This window comes from Hemicordylus capensis, chromosome 1, assembly GCF_027244095.1.
Source record: "Hemicordylus capensis ecotype Gifberg chromosome 1, rHemCap1.1.pri, whole genome shotgun sequence".
In the NCBI taxonomy this organism is placed as follows: domain Eukaryota; kingdom Metazoa; phylum Chordata; class Lepidosauria; order Squamata; family Cordylidae; genus Hemicordylus; species Hemicordylus capensis.
Genome location: NC_069657.1, coordinates 138,021,096 through 138,033,676, shown reverse-complemented (window position 1 = coordinate 138,033,676; position 12,581 = coordinate 138,021,096).

Sequence of the window (12,581 nt, the reverse complement as noted above, 5' to 3'; positions counted from 1 at the left end):
GATATATGAGGATAGGTTTGTGGGTATGCACCGATGAGGAGGACATGCTCTAAAGTCTCTCACCTTTATTACTTTCAGTTTCTCCCGCAGATAATATGGAGATATCCTCTATTCCCCTGACATTTGAGGAAAAATGTTACTAGGCCATATCCTAATGATGTGATGGGGACTTCTTTGGGTAGAGGAGGGGAATTTATTTATTTAACACATTTATATACCATCCTCTATAAAATCTCAGGGTGGTTTACAATTTAAATAAATGGCAACTAAAACCTAAAAACCATATAAAACAGATTAAAATTACCATAAATAAAACTTTAAAACTTTGTTTCAAAACAGAGATGGTTCAGGAATCATGAACCGGTTCCTTCACTGAGGAAAAGAAAAACTTCGTTCTCTCTAAATAGTGGAGTTCTGTCTGAGGCACGCCCAGTGGCCCGCAGAAGTATATGTGAGCAGGAGCTGGTGAAGGCAAGAGTATTATTTAGAAGGCCTTGGGAGGCCTAGCTTATTTCCACTTTTAGCCTTTGAAAGTCAACAGAACAACCACATGATGGCACTAAAACCACCGCTTCAAGAAAAAAAAGGCCCACTTTGGGAAAGAGAAGCAGCAGAAGAAAACATCGCTTTGTATGATGCCTGGATAGTGCACTGCAGAACAGGTCTCCTGTGACAGTTTTTTGGTGGTTTTAGGAAGCTGCCTTCTACCAACTCAGACTATTGGTCCATCTAGCTCAGTATTGTCTACCCAGACTGGCAGCATCTTTTCTAAGGTTGCAGGCAGGAGCCTCTCTCAGCCCTTTCTTAGAGATGCCAGGACGGGAACCTGGAACCTTCTGCAAGCAGGTGCTCTTCCCAGAGTGGCCTCATCTCCTAAAGGGAGTACCTTCCAGTGCTCGCACATGTAGTCTCCCATTCAAAAGCAACCGAAGCAGACCCTGCTCAGCAAAGGGGGCAATTCATGCTTGCTACCACAAGACGAGCTCTCCTCCTGACATGTTCAGGTCTCCTGACATGTTCAGGTGGGGAGGGAGCCCATTGCTACACCACCGTATTTCCGCTCTACTGTGCCAGAGCCCATCTGCACCTTTTGCACTTCCTTCCCTGTTGTTGCTGTTGGAGGTTTGGGCTTTTTAGGCCATAGCATATTTCAGTCTTAATAATAATAATACAGACAAACATCTGCCACACAAGACACCAGATATAACTGTAGTCATGAAGAAAGAAAAACAGGTTAAAATAATTGACATAGCAATACCAGGGGATAGCAGAATAGAAGAAAAAGAAATAGAAAAAATCACCAAATACAAAGATCTACAAATTGAAATGGAAAGGCTGTGGCAGAAAAAGACCAAAATAATCCCAGTGGTAATTGGCACCCTGGGTGCAATTCCAAAAGACCTTGAAGAGCACCTCAACACCATAGGGGCCACAGAAATCACCACCAGCCAATTACAAAAAGCAACTTTAGCAATAGCACTTACATTTATATACCACTCTATAGCGGAAGCTCTCTAAGCGGTTTACAATGATTTTTTAGCATATTGCCCCCAACATTCTGGGTACTCATTTTACCAACCTCGGAAGGATGGAAGGCTGAGTCAACCTTGAGCCCCTGGTCAGGATTGAACTTGTAACCTTCTGGTTACAGGGCGGCAGTTTTACCACTGCGCCACCAGGGGAACAGACTTTACTGGGAACAGCCTATATTCTGTGATGATATCTACAATAACAGCAACAACATTGATAATAAAATTCAGCCATCCCAGGTCCTTGGGAAGGACTCGATGTCTGGATAAAACAAACCAGTTAATAACACCTGTCTGACTGTGTAAATAAATAAATAAATAAATAAATAAATAAATATTAATTGTCTTGTGAATTAGTGCTCATACTGTATTAGTGCTTGAATTGTCTTAGTTGTCCAAATTCAACAAACAGGAGGGGTCAAATGGAGAAGGGTAGTCTGTCTTGTCCCAGCAATGTTCTGCTATGGACCACTCACTAATGTGAATAGGAACTTGTGCTAAGAAGCATTCGGAAGCACATGACAGGGCTCTGCTCTCAATAATTATTTGGGTAGGAGAGAAGCCTCGTACCCTAATGCAGGAGGTGGGTGTGCTCTCCATATTTGCTCGCCTGAGAATTTAAAACAAGGTCAGAGGTGTGGAGCTTGCTCAGGTGCGAAGTCCCAGCTGGGTAGGGTGAGTGCACCCTGCCGGATTCCGCCCCCAGCTTCAGAACGAGGTAGGAGAAACAACCCTCCTACCCATCTGGGGCTTGACAGATAAGCAGGCTCCTCACCTCCAACCTTGCTTTTCTCTCACAGACAATCAAATAACAGGAGTGTGCCCAGCGCTCAAATTAAAGTGGAAGGCTTCTCCTAAAGGCAAAGTGTGCCGTCAAGTGGATTTCGACTCCTGGTGCCCACAGAGCCCTCTGGTTTTCTTTAGTAGAATACAGGAGGCGTTTACTATTGTCTCCTCCCACGCAGTAAGAGATGATGCCTTTCAGCATCTTCCTATATTGCTGCTGCCCGATATAGTACCAGTGGGGATTCAAAACGGCAACCTTCTGCTTGTTAGTCAAGTATTTCCCCGCTGCACCACTTAAGGTGACAAGGCTTCTCCTACCCTAATCATAATCATAAGAACAGCCCTTGTCTCTGATGGGACAAAGTAACACTGCAATTTTGTTCTTGCCTCCAAGCAAAAAAGCAGTGACTGGGCGGGCTATGAGGAACATGTCTAAAAGATCCCAAATGAAGAAGGCCAGATTGCAACCAAGAGAACATTCAGGGGCCTTTACACTTTCCAGTGCAGCGGGAGTCGAGGCTGCCCCAATGTCTCCTGCCTGGCCCTTTCCCAGTCTTGCTGTCTCACACACACACAGGTTGACCACGTTCTACTCCCGAATAAGGGGCATGAGTGTGGGAGGGGGGTATGCAGGAGCAACTGGGAGCCTGAGTGCTCTATGTATTTTTACCACTTTCAGCTTAAACTATGGTACAAGTTACAGCTTAGATTGCTTCTCCTCTGCTTACTGATATAAGCATGGTTAGCCAAACTGGGTATGATGTAACTTTGTTTTCTAGAAAGAGAAGCATTTTTAGCCAATACAAATAGGTTCCACACATGAGCACTATCGAGTAGTCAACACTTACATGATTTTCATGATCTTGATAATGATAAGTTAGCCAATCATTGATGGCTGCTAATGTTAAAGTTTTTGTTAATGTCCCCAATATGGGGCTGTTGGCAACCCAAAGCCTGCAGCCCACCAGAACTGTCGAGTTCTCTGGTAGGAAGTGAGAAGGGAAAGGAACTGGAGCTCATTAATTATTCCATTATTAGTTGGTTTGATCTGAGCCATAGGTTGTCCCCTTTAGCTGAAAATAAGGGACAAATGGCATCCTGTAAAGGACAGTCAGTTTTGGGCTGAAACAAGGGATATCCTGCTCATAAGAGATGGTTGGTGACCCTATCACACACATAACTACTTAGTGCCTGCTGTGCAGCAAACCTGGAGTTCCAATTGAACTGAGTTGTTAGTTGGTTAACAACTAATTGAATTCCTTACTAACTAAACAAAAGAGGCACCTTTTAAAAGTGGCAATTCTCTTTATTTAGCAGGCGGAGGACAACTGGCCCCATCCATCTCCATCACAGCATCCTTCCAGTGGCTGTTGCTGGTGTCTATCTTATATTTCTTTTTTAGATTGTGAACCCTTTCGGGACTGGGAGCCACTTAATTAATTAAATAATTCATCAATTTTGTTTGTTTATATGTAGACCACTTTGGGAACTTTTGTTGAAAAGCAGTATATAATTATTCATTGTATTCTTGTTCATTCTGATGGTTATGTGAGGTGGGAGAGGAATGGGTGGAAGGCGCTGTTGCTGCCCATCTCCTCCTGCATCAGAGATTTAAGGGGCACATGCTGCATAGGATTGCCAGGGGATGTAGCACATTGCCCTTTCATTGGCAGCGCACTGACTATAAAGCATCCTGTAATACCTCCCACTTTTGCTGTGGGCAACCTACCACCAACGGAGTTGAATAGCAAGATCAATATCTCCAACTGGAAGGTTTCGTTACTGCCTGCTACAGCTCCCGTGGAGATTTTATTTATTTATTTACATTTCTATCCCACTCTTCCTCCAAGGAGCCCAGAGTAGTGCACATGGTTAGGTTTTATCCTCATAACCACCCTGTGAGGTAGGTTAGGCTGAGAGATGCGTGACTGACCCAGAGTCACCCAGTGAGTTTTATGTCTGAATGGGGATTTGAACTCAGGTCTCCCTGGTCCTAGTCGTTCCAAGCAAGAGCTCCCAGGAAAGTGTGCATATTTCTGACTGTTTCTTCACTTTCTCCTTATGGAATTTGGTATATCAAAAAGCAGCCCCCAGTATATTTGCAAGACCTCTGAAACCAGGACCTACCAGGCTACGGTTCCCCACCCCTGAATATGAGCTATTGGCTTCTTCACATCCATGCAGAAGCCTGACAAGCCCTATCCAGGCATTCTGTTGTACCTGCATTCAGACATCTGTGCACATGAACATATTTTTGTGTGAATGGTGGTACCTGTGTTTATTTTTAAAGCAAACCTGGGTCTATGCCCCCTGAAATGCAGGCTATACATACTGTATAGGAAGTGTACTGTGGTATTAATGTTTAACATGACATGTGAATAACTGTACTTGCATACAGATCTAAGCCTATGTATACTGTGTGCAGATTCATTCATTCATTCATTCAATTTCTATACCGCCCTTCCAAAAATGGCTCAGGGCAGTTTACACAGAGAAATAATAAATAAATAAGATTGCACATGTGTTCAGCATAACCTGGGGATAGGGCTACAGTGTCAGAGAATGCTTCCTCGAGTCCTTAATCCAGACAGGGCCAATGCTTCTGCAACCTCAAAGCTGCAAAACATTACAGCAGAAGCAGCCCTTAGATGTGATGAGGTTGAGGAATTCTTCCTCCTGTTAAGCAGGAATGGGCTTGCATCTTGTTCAAGCAACCTTTTCTGAGTTGTGTTGTGCTGGAAGTTGCATCAACAACAACATCCAGTCAGAGATGCAGCTGCTTAACTGACAGAGAACTGAAACCAATAGCGAGTATAGAGGGCTTGGTAAGAAATATTCAGAGTCCCCACAGTACTATTCCTATAATAATATGTCTGCCATGGATGGTATAAGAATCAGATGTGATCTTGTACATAGTTGTGCAAATTTCCTAATCCAGCATGTACTTAACCGGGTACAAATTGTGAAAACATTGGTTTCTCCATCTCATGGTTGTCTTCACAACGACCTTGTGTGGGAGGTCAGGCTGGAAGATAGAGACTTGCCCAAGGCCACCCAGAGGGCTTGGTGTGTGAGGAGGGAGTTGAATGTTACTCACCCATGTCCAGACCCAGTCCATGGCTAGCCCACACACATGGGTGGAGCTGAAAATAGTTTTGCTGACTGTGTTTGCCTTTTGAGAGGGGTTCATGTGTTTAGAGGCTGCCCAGAGAATCGGGGCCTTGAACACTTGCCTGTGAGCCATCAGTCAGCCGAACAGCAAAGCTTGGCGTATCTTACCTCTGCACTTGTCTGGGTTCTCGCTCACATCCAGATGGTATCCATGTTCCCAGTCAAGGCATTGCAACATCGGTTTCTCCTTTGCTGAGATTTGGTTTTGTGCAGACAAATCCCGCAAGTTGTCCACCAGTAGTGCCCAAACCCAGGGCCCCTGCACGCTTCCAGGCAACAGATGGGAATGCTTAAGGAGGCTGAGAAATGAGTTCTTCTGCCTTGTAATTAGGCTGGCTGAAAATCAAGGTCTGTCTTTATTTTAAAAAGAAAAAGGGGGAAAGCCTAGCCCCTAATCACCAGAAGGCCACAATGGTCGGGTGGGTCAACAGAAGACAACCCCTCGTCCCCACACCCAGCCCTTGATAGCAGGTTTGAGGGAGCGCAGGTTTTATTTCACACTTAGGATTGCAGCAGAGTTACAAGTGAGTGCACCCCGTGGAATTACTTGCTTCTGAGTAAAAACATATAGAATGGGCTCTTTGAAGTTTAGGACAAAACACGCTGACCCTGCACAGAGCATCTGTGCAGTTGTGCACTGAGCCTGTGGCATCCGCCTGCAGTGCTCTCGCTCGTTCTCCCCCCTCAGCGCTCTCGCTCGCTCTCCCCCCCGCAGCGCTCTCGCTCACTCACTCCCCCCCGGCAGCTCACTCGCTGGCTCGCTCCCCCTCACAGCTCACTGGCTCGCTCTCCCTGCCGCAGCTTGCTGGCTCGCTCTCCCCTCCCCCCGCAGCTCGCTGGCTCGCTCTCTCCCCCCGCAGCTCATTGGCTCGCTCTCTCCCCTCGCAACTCGCTGGTTCACTCTCTCCCCCCGCAGCTCGCTTTCTCCCCCGCAGCTCGCTGGCTCTCTCTCTCCCCCCCCCGCAGCTCTCTGGCTCGCTCTCTCCCCCCCCCGCAGCTTGCTTGCTCGCTCTCTCTCCCCCCACAGCTCGCTGGTTCGGTCTCTCCCCCCGCAGCTCGTTCTCTCCCCCGCAGCTCGCTCCCTTCCCCGCAGCTCGCTCACTCTCTCTCTCCCCCTGCAACACTCTCCCCCCACAGCTCTCCCCATTGGGCGGGCCAGGGCCAGGCCATCCCGCCACCGCCTCCCACCTCTTCCTCCCAACTGGTAGGGCTTTGCCCGCTATCTGCCCACCTCCTCGCCGCCCTCATTATTTCTCCCCGCCACCGCCTCCTCTTCCTGGCCGACGGGGCTTCGCCCGCCATCCACCCACTTCTTCTGGCCGGAGGGGCTTCACCTGCCGGCCCTCCACCTCTGCATCCTGGCCGCCGCCATTATTTATCTCCACTTCAGTGCTGGAACTCTTGCACGCTCTAGAGCATCTGCACGTTAGTACTTGATTGCTCCCCTCACCTCAGAGATCTCCCCACCCTTACCTGAACTGCACTCCTGCTCCTCCTGCTCCTCTTCCTCCTCCATCCCGTTGCTTCCATCCCCCTCACCCTTCTTGGTTGTGGCTGCAGCATTGCTGCCGCCTACTGGCCAAGCTGCAGTCCCCTATCCCCAGAGACCTCCCCACCCTCACCTGAACCCCACACCTGCTCCTTCCTCCAGGAGCAGCAACCTCGCTGCTGTCACCACCATGGCTGCTCGTTCCCCTCAGGGTGCTGACAGGCCCGGGCCCATCCCTTGCCTGCCTGCCTCCCTCTGACAATGGCCTCGGTAGCCCCAAACAGCAGCAGTGGTTGACTGGGCCCTTCCTTGCTGCTAATGCTGCCATGGCCGCTCATTCCCCTCAGGCTGCTGACAGGTTCAGGCCTGTCCCTTGCCCTTCCTTCTGTCTCTCTTCCCCCTCCCTTCTTTTTCTCTTTCTCTCTCCTCCACTCGCTCTTCCCCACTCTTTCTTCCCCCTCCCTTCATGTTTTTTCTCTCCCTCCCTCCCTCCCTAAGTTAACAGATTTTAGCTCTTGTTTCCTCATTTAATTCACACAGCAGCATCCTCCTTCTCCTGAAGGGGCTCTTTCGTCCTTCAGGACCCGTCTTTTTGCAGACCCCTGCCTGCTACCCTTTTATATATAGAGATTCCGCTCCTCTAAAATCAAGAACATCTTCCAACCAGTAACAGTTGCTTTCCAACTGACCTTAACCATCACAGGCTCCTCCTCCTTATCTGCATAGGGAATCCCCGCTGCCTAATCACCACAGTGCCAAAGGCTCCTCCTCCCTATCTGCATATGGAATCCCCACTGCCCAGTCAGGTGCTTCTGCTTGCAAACTCTGTCACCTTTCTACCACGCCCCCACGCATGGCCCATCTTGGAGAATTAATAATATAGCTTGGGCAGGGAATGAAAAACAACCTGCTTTAAAGGGTATGAGAAGGGAACCCCATATAGCCAACACAGTTCCTCTTTCTTTCTTTCTTTCTTTCTTTCTTTCTTTTGTTATATTTTTATACTGCCCAGTCTGGTAGCCCTTGGTGGTTTACAACCAGTAAAACAACAAAAATTAGCAATCGTCAACAATTTAAACCATTTAAAACTTTAAAAACTATTGAAGGCCAGACTGAAATGTCTGTCTGTCTGTAGCTCAGTGCTAGAGCAGCTGCTTTGCATGCAGAGACCCCAGATCCAATCCCTGGCATCTCCAGGTAGGGCTGGGAAAGACTTCTGCCTGAAACACAGAAGAAGTTGCTGTCAGTCAATGCAGAGACAATACTGAACTAGATGGACCAATAGCCTGACTCGGTATAAGGCAGCTTCCTATCTAGCCATCTGTGTGATAGAGCCTTTAATGTGGGTGCATGATGGGCACAATCCAGGCATTTCTTAAGTCCCACTGATTTCCACAGAAGAGAGCCAAGCGTATGGCATCCATTTTGAATGACCCTTGCTTGAATAGTGTCAGAAGGCCGCCATGGCCATCAGGCCCTATTTGGTGAGTAGAAATAGCTGTATTTGCCCATTATAGGAGGGCTGTGCAAGCTATTTCCGTTTCAACATGATCCTGCCAAGCCAAAGCATTTTACTGCTGAACAGCGTGTGCAATCTGGAAAGTGCCCTAGGTAAGTCCCATTGCTTTTCATGGGCCTTGATGACTAAGTTTAGCTAGATAGGGATAACTGCCCTCCTGACAGCAAGTACTGTAGAAGGCAGTCAGCTTGAGCTTGTAGCATGTAGCTATGAACTGAACTGAACACAGGGGCATAGCTGGGGAGGCTCGGACTGGCCCACAGGGCCACAGGGCATATTCCCGGTGCGCCCCACCTGTGAGGCGCCCCTGCGGCACTCGGCAGCAGTGAATACTCCCACTCTTCAGCACCCACCATTCTGCTCATAACCCGGCGCCCTCCCCACATACATTCCACCGCCCTCTCAATACCCTCAGTCTGGCCTTGCCTGTGTTTGGCCCTCTCCCTGGCGGCCCCTCAGAGTGAGGGAGATAATGAAGAAAATAGGGAGGGGTGGACCCGGGGGGGGGGGCTCAGGAGCTGGGGCTCCCAGGTTCTTTGAACTCATCTGTTCAATTATAGCTATACCCCTGACTGAACATCTGTGTTCCCGCTTAATGAGGAGAGGAGGAGAGCTGGTCTTGTGGTAGGAAGCATGACTTGTCCCCATAGCTAAGCAGGGTCTGCCCTGGTTGCATCTGAATGGGAGACTTGATGTGTGAGCACTGCAAGATATTCCCCTCAGGGGATGGAGCTGCTCTGGGAAGAGCAGAAGGTTTCAAGTTCCCTCCCTGGCTTCTCCAAGATAGGGCTGAGAGAGATTCCTGGCCTGCAGCCTGGGAGAAGCCGCTGCCAGTCTGTGAAGACAATAGTGAGCTAGATAGACCAATGGTTTGACTCAGTATATGGCAGCTTCCTATGTTCCTATGTTGAGGGGGTTGAACCAGGAGCCCAGCTTCCCTAAGTCCTCGCTAACTAGTAGGAAAAACCTGTGTGCAAGCCAGGAATGTTCCAAGCAGTCAGAAATCCAGCAATTGGTGTGCTAGAGTGGCTCGTTGGGCATTCTGTTCGCAGAGAGACTTGTGTGCACTAATCACTCAGTGGTTCTGTTCAGTCAAGAAGATGCTAATGAGACCGAGGCTTCTGTTAGTGGATGGCCTATTGCAGCTGGGTTTCCAAAGCCACAGGCTGCAATATTTAGCTGATAACAATAACGTGCTGATTGCTCCAAGGGCTCTACAGCCCTGGCAATACCATGCCACCACTGTGTAAGACATAAGAGCAGGTCCACGAAGCTGCTGCCCACAAAGGCTTCAAAGAGCAGAACCTCACTGCTATTATCCTGGACTGAAATAACTCTCTGCTGTGGGAAACCTGCTGCCCTGGCAGGGGAAGTGCTCTTGTACAGCTAGGACAGGACCAAAGAGGACAGCTGCCTTTGTATGCGGGGGGACTATTTTAGAACAGCCGGGACATGGACACTTGACAGGGCAAGAGGGATGCAAAGCCGGCAAATTACATAGCTCTGCCCTGTTCTACAACCCTTGCTCTTAAATGTAACCAGAAAGATAATGATGGGCCAGCCCCAGAGGAATGTTAACCAAGGGTTGTGAGCCAATAGCCATTTAGTCGCTCATCATCTGGGGAGTACAAAATAGAAACCCAAGAGAGAACAGGCTGCTATGTGAGGCTTGGGTGGTTTTCTCTTTCTATATTGATGGCAGGTCAGAAATGGAGGTATTTTGCAAATTGATACTGATACCCCCCCTTCCCCCCCCGAGGGTTATGACGATGCGTTCACACATTAAATTATTCACATGGTGATGGCAAACTGACCCAAAAAACTCTATAAGGGTTGAATGTGTAAAACCATGGCCATGAGACCCTACTTGGTGAGGCCTGCTAACTGGGCAAAGAGGCACCTTTCAAAGTGGCTAATCTCTCTATATTTAGCGGGGGGCAGGAGCAACCAGTCCTATTTAAACCCAGCACAGCATCCCCCCAATGGCTGGTGCCTATGTTGTGTTTCTTTTAGACTGTGAGCCCTTTGGGGACTGGGAATCATTTTCTTATTATTCTTTTCCTCTATAAACTACTCTGAGAACTTCTTTTGGTTGAAAAGCAGTATATAGGTAATAGTATAGTATTGCCATGTACATCCCCCCCTTGAGACATGTCTGCACCACTCTAATTGTTCCTGTGTGGGAGAGGTACCTTTATTCAAATACTTTGTTAAGCAGGAATAGCCTGGCTGGAGATGACCCAGTTCCAGCACTGCTCCACACCATCCATACTCAAACTGCAAAGGACCTATTTGGGTCCAAGTAATTGCCATTTGGAGAATGTGGGTCTTTTTTCTTTCTTTCTTTCTTTCTTCCCCACCACCCCAGTGTCGACAGCAAACAACCCAGAGAGATTAGTGCTAGAGCGACACTATCTTCTCAAAATGGAAGCCAAACTATGGAGAGGCCATCAGTCTCCCTGGTGACTTGTTAGATGAGGATGGATTCTCTTGACAGTTGTAATGTATGGGCTTGCCCTTAGCAGGGGCATAGCTACTTGAACAAGGGGTGGGTAGCAAATAGAACAAAAGGGGACAAATATCCCAGGGCTCCTGAGGGAGAAGAACTCACCAGCTTGCTGTTTGTTTCCCCCCACCACTACCCCAAACTTCTCTGAGGGAGGAGGCAGGGTCCTACTTTTTGGTCCCAGGTCCCACTCCAACCTTGCTATGGTCCATTCCATTTGTATTCGTGAATATTATCTCACCTTTGGCCTTCGTGGTGAACTTGGGCTCCCCAAAACAGGCTGAAGATATAAAAAGCCACTGCCAAGTTCATCTCATTCACTTTTCCATTAGTTCTCTCTCCTAACATTGGCCATATGGGTTGTTGCATTCCAGACATCATGATGATCAAGTCTCATGCCCACATCTATTCACTGTGGCTGGAATAGGAGGACCCTTCAAGGTGGAGGGTTTGGCGTAGGACTTGTATAGGCAGAGCTGGCCCAGCAGTTGTTGGTGCGCCCGCCCCCAGTCAAGAAGTGAGGAGCCCCAGCTTTAGCTTGAGCCACCCAGGCTGCTCATTTGCCTGGGTGAATGACCAGTTTGCCCGGTTGAATGACTGCCTCCCTCCCTGCAGCAGTGCAAGCCCTGTGATCCTCAGGGCCAAGCAAACACAATCAAAAACTGTGTTCTACCCAGGTTTGGGAGCTGTGTCTACTCCCAATTTTCAGTTGTGTGGAAGCAAGGTTAAAGGAAAACCTAGGTAGAAATGAATTGTGGAAGCAAGGTAGGAGGAAAATCTGGGTCCTACCTTACTTCCTCACAATCACTTCTCTACCCAGCTTTTCCTCCTACCATGCTTCCACACAACCGAAAATTGGGAACACATACAGCTCCCAAACCTGGGTAGAACACAATTTTTGATTGTGTGAATGACCTCTGTCTCCCTGATAGGCAGCTTTTAATGATGCTGCAAGGAGCTTCCCTCTGTAATCAACCAGGCCTGATTGCAGCCAACCATCATGCTCACCAATTACTTCCAGTTTGGGGTCCAGGCGTTTGAGAAATCAGGACGGAGGTGTTCCCGCTTGAGCAGCTGCAGCAGTAACAGAACGGAGGGAGTTATGCAGGGGGCAGCGACAGAGTGCGCTGATTGTGTGGTGGGGGGGGGGGAGGAAGCCAGAGCCCAGCTAGGAGGTAGGCCTTGCCCACTTGATTTCTGCCCAGAGAGCTGTGACGACCTCCATGAATTGGTGCCCTAGGTGGCTGCCTAGATATGCCTAGTGGACAAGCAGGCCTTGTGTGTAAGGTCTGAACTGTTTAGAAAAATTGTATATAGTACCTGTGCTTCTTTAAAAATGCAGCCTCACTAGAATCCAGGTGTTTTTTTTGTTAAAATTAAAAGAAGTGTATAGTTCTTATAGTTGTAAAGCGTAGCTTGAGGTGAAAACCAACCCACCATGTCACAATTGTATCACCACATAATTATAGATGTACAAGGCAGTTGTAAAAAAATGTTTATTTAAATAGTAACAATCAAGTCAGAATGGAGTCAACATCTGGAAAGGAAAGGAAAATTCTAAGGAAAAGTGGTATACACGTG